The sequence below is a fragment of the Onychomys torridus genome, chromosome 11 (assembly GCF_903995425.1).
Source record: "Onychomys torridus chromosome 11, mOncTor1.1, whole genome shotgun sequence".
Taxonomy (NCBI): domain Eukaryota; kingdom Metazoa; phylum Chordata; class Mammalia; order Rodentia; family Cricetidae; genus Onychomys; species Onychomys torridus.
In genome coordinates this window covers 61,460,548-61,465,388 of record NC_050453.1, presented here as the reverse complement: position 1 = coordinate 61,465,388, position 4,841 = coordinate 61,460,548, and positions in this window count along the sequence as shown.

Sequence of the window (4,841 nt, the reverse complement as noted above, 5' to 3'; positions counted from 1 at the left end):
TTGTCTCAGGACTCAGAAATCAGAGGCAGGAGGATGAAGTTCAAAGTAATCCTCAGCTACATAGCAAGTTCAGGGCTGACCTGGGCCTGAGCCCATTTCAGAAGGAGCAGGAGGAGGGTCAGAGGAAGAAAGGAAGGAAGGAAGAAACACTGGAAAAAATGGAGACATGTAGCCATGTCCTATCCTAGCCTCGGGCTATACAGGGGCTAACCTAAGGTACAGAGTCTCCTGTCCCATGAAGTCATCTAGAGTGGCAGAGTCAGCAGACTGGAGGTAAGTTTGTATTTATTTAAGCTTTTATGGTGGGGAATACTGGAGAAACGGTTCAGTGATAAGAGCACTGGCTGCTCTTCCAAAGGACCCAGGTTCGATTCCCAGTACCCACATGACAGCTCATAACTGTAACTTGTGTCCTATTCTGGCCTCCCCAGGCACCAGGCACACACATGGTACACACACACACACACACACACACACACACACACACACACGAAGGCAAAATGCCCATACACATAAAATACAATAAAATACATAGTTATTTGGGTATTTTAATGAGACAGAGTCCCTAGCCCAGGCTAGTTCCAAACTACCTGTGTAGCCTCAAACTTGAACTTCTCATGTTTCTGCCTCTACTTCCCAGGGCTGGGATTACAGATGTGTGCCACCAAACCCAGTTCTTGGATATAGAAAAAAAAAAAATTGTTTTTGTTTTTCGAGACAGGGTTTCTCCGTGTAGTTTTGGTGTCTGTCCTAGCTCTCACTCTGTAGACCAGGCTGGCCTCGAACTCACAGAGACCCACATGGCTCTGCCTCCTGAGTGCTGGGGATTAAAGGCATACACCACTGCCTCCTGGCTGGAGGTAGAAAATTTTAAGAACAACCAGATGTGGTGGCACATGCCTGCCATCCCAGCACTCGGGAAGAGGAAGCAGGAGGATCCGAGAGTTTTAGCCTAACCTGCACCAAATAACAGACCCGCTCTCAACTGAAGAAAAGGTAAAGAAACAGAACTAGACTTGCCCTGCACGGAGTAGCCACTGCAAAACGTTTTTAAAAGCTCCCAGGATTCCCCGAAGCCCTTCGTGTATGCTGCCTTCCCTGCGTGTGTGCACCTAATCTCAGCCGGTCTGCCAGAGACCCCCTGAGCATGAACCCTAGTCCCCCCACAGCCCCCTTTCTGCTCCAACAAAGTGAAAGAAACTATTATGACCCAGAAAAAACCCGCTAAACTGTGGGCAAAAGTGCATATTGGTGCGGAAGGAACTGCTCACAGAGAGAAGGTGGTCCATAGTACAGCCGCAGCAGATGATGAAGAACCTCAGATCTCTTTAAAGAAGTTCAGCGTAAACAGTGTCTCTGGTATGGAAGAGGACCAGTGATCCATTTCAACACCCTAACATTCAGGCCGAAAACACTTCCTTCCACCTTTACAGGCCGCGCCGAGACAAGGCAGCCAGCAGAAATGCTGCTTCCCAGTGTCCTCCAGCAGCTTGGTGCAGACAGCCTGGCCGGTTTAAGGAGAATAGTCCAAACAACGGGGGAATGGCAAAACACCAGTTGCTACTGGAGAGGAGGAGGGGGATGTTGCGGGTCATGTGGGGAATTTAGATAAGGCTTTGAAGAACCGGGCAAACTGAACTGAGGCAGCTTGTGAGGCGGGAGTAACCTGGAGAAGTTACGGGGGCTGCTCTTTCATGTCCTGACTGCTTTCAGAAATTGTTTTGTTTATGAACCTGACAAAACCTAGGTCTCTAATACTTTGAAGTCCAAGTCCCTTGGACTCTGCGGCTCTTTTCGGTTGTTGTTTATACACAATTCATTCTTTGTAGTAAATTAAGCTGAAGAAGCCTGGGAACCAAGTTTGAAAAAAGGTCAATAAAATTGTTTGCCTCGTTAAAAAGAAGAAGGGTGGGGAGGAGAAGGAAAAAGTCCTAGGTATTACAGCACAGCCCTTGAAGGAAATGGATTGGGTTCCCTTCCAGGTCATGGGAGACTCAACAGTCCCGCCATCTCAGGACTGCCCAGCTTTAGTTGTTTTGGTGTGTGTGTGCATGTGCACCTATGTACAGGTGCAGACTGCAGGAAATAAGCTCAGGGCTGTATATTAAGCACATGCAGTACCATTGAGTTCCAACCCCACCTGTTACTACCTCTACTAAAGAGGGAGGGCAGTGAGATGGCTTAGGAAGTAGACTCTGACTGCCAAGCCTGCTAACCTGGACCTGCGGGGTGGAAGATGTCTTCTGTCTTCCTGCTACAAATTAACTTTTTAAATAAAGACAGTAGGGGGCCTGGAGTAATGGTGATGGCGTGAATTGCCCTTCCAAAAGAGTTAGGCTCCTAGCACCCATATTGAGTACCTCAGGACCACCTGTAACCGCAACTCCCAGTAATCTGATACCCTTTTCTGGTCTCCATGGACACACACACACACACACACACACACACACACACACACACAGGAGGGGAGGGGATGGGAAAAGAAATGTGATTTTAAAAAAAAGAAATTCTAGGGATGGATTTGGGTCATGGTTGTTCAACATGAATGCCCTTAATGCCACAGGAATGTACACTTAAAAATGGCTCAGATGGTCCATTCTATGTCACACATTTCTTTTGTTTTTTTTGAGACAGGATTTCTCTGTGTGGCCCTGGCTGTCCTGGGACTAACTCTGTAGATAAGGCTGACCTTGAACTCAGAGATCTGCCTGCTTCTGCCTCCTGAGTACTGGGACTAAAGGTGTGAGCCACCACAGGCCAGGTACATTGGAGATTTTTTTTTCCACATTATTGTTTTTTTAAGTGAAAAGAGAATGATGTTGAAAGGAAAGGACCAAGGATAACTTTTACAATATTTCTTTGTTGTATTATACTGCTCTCTTCACTTAGAGAAGCCCAGTTTTACAACTGAGACTTTCAGGGAGCAGATAGTGATGTGGTTTGTTGCTTGGGGACTATATTTTCACTTGATTGTGTTGCTGACTCTGTTCTCATAGTGCAAACTGTCCTCACACTCCCTATGTAGTCAGGGATGACCTTGAAATTTTACCTCCTCGTAGTCCTCCTGCCTCTACCTTCTTGACTAACGGCTTTACAGGTGTGTGCCACCATGCCCAGTTTTAGTTGGTGCTGAAGACTGAACTCAGGGCAAGTGCTATCAACTGAGCAATAGTCCCACCATTCAGTTGGTTATTAATACTGCCGGTGGTAAGGATTGTAACCTGCTTATAACAGTAAAGTGTTAGTTTTCTATCACTGTGACTTGAAATACCAACTTATAAGAATAGGTTTATTTTGTTGTAGTTTCAGGTGTTTCCATCCAGGGCTGCTTGGTCCTATGGCTTTGGGTCTGTTAAGAGGTAGATCACGGGAGGTTGGAGAGATGTGTCAGTGGTTAGGAGCACTGACTGTTCTTCAAAAGGACCCAGGTTCAATTCCCAATCAACCACATGGCAGCTCACACCTGTCTATAATTCCAGTTCCAGGGGACCCAACACCCATGGCAAAAGACTGAAGCACATAAAATAAAAATAAATAATTTTTTTTAAAAATTGGTAGATCACGGTGAAAAGCATGTCAGTAAAGTAAAACTGATCATATTGTGGCCACAGGGATACAAAGAGAGACAAAGGGTGGTCAAGTCATGGTCCCGATATCTTTAAGAACACACTTCTAAAATCGTAACTTCTACCTAATGTCCTGCCTCATAAACACTCTACCACAGGGGACTTTGCCTGGGGACTATGGCAAATGGAGCCTTGGGAGGGGACACATAATCCAAACTATAATATGAAGTCAATTCTAGCTTTTCCTACAGGGATACTGAGCTCTACTTCTGAGAGATTTAGGCATTTGGTTAAATGTTCGTGTATTTTAAGTAGATAATCTGAGTTGTCATTAGTTATAATTCGAAAGTCTAGAAGCAACCTCAACTACTTCTATTAAAAACTGAACCTAGCACTTAAACCCAGAGTAAAGGGCCTTTCAACATAGCATCTCGTTTAATTCTAATAATAAGGTAGTGTGTTTTCTATTCTATTCATCATAAAACTGAGGTGTAGAGAGGGAAACCTATTCAATTACTAAGTGTTGTAAATCTGAAGCAAGTATTTCGTCACCACTCCCACTCTTAATCATCCACCCCTTTCTCTTTGAAATAGTAATGTCGGAAATGGTATTTTAATGAATATGAAATAGCTCTCAAAGATCAGAATGGAGAATGAAGAATGGGATCCAAGACATTCCTTGATTGTGAGCAAAACTCTCCACTCCAGCAGCGTGGCTGAGCCTTGGGAGGTTAATGCTGAAGCCAGAGTACAGCGTTCCTAAGACTAAGGTCAAATTTTTGAACCTAAGAAATTTCCCTCCAATTTTGAAGTAGTCCCTTAGTGACGAATCTGCTGCCTATCCCACGAGTCTTGCAATTAGCTGTTTTGCAAAATATCACGCCAGGAGAAATTAAATCGATTTCACGGGTACCTGGTCCACACAGAACTCTATATAAATCAGGTTCTTTGGGGGCGCTCAAGATATAACCCAAGCCGAATCTGCAGCTCTGGCGAGAAAGCCAGGGGGCGGGCAATCGGCGACCATTTTTGTTTTGCGTCCCTGCGCTCTCAGCGCATCTTGACTAACAGGACCCCATGGAGGAGGCGGGGCCTATCAGGGAGTGGGGCGGGGCCTTGGAGGCGTGATGATTCAAACGGACTAATGACTGGGGCGCGTCTGGCAGAAGCCACCAATGAGCGGGCGTGCTGGGGCGGAGCACACAAGCCCTAGCGGGTTTGGTTGCACCACGGCTTTGGCGCATTTTCGGCTGGTTTGATTCATCCATTTTGAGA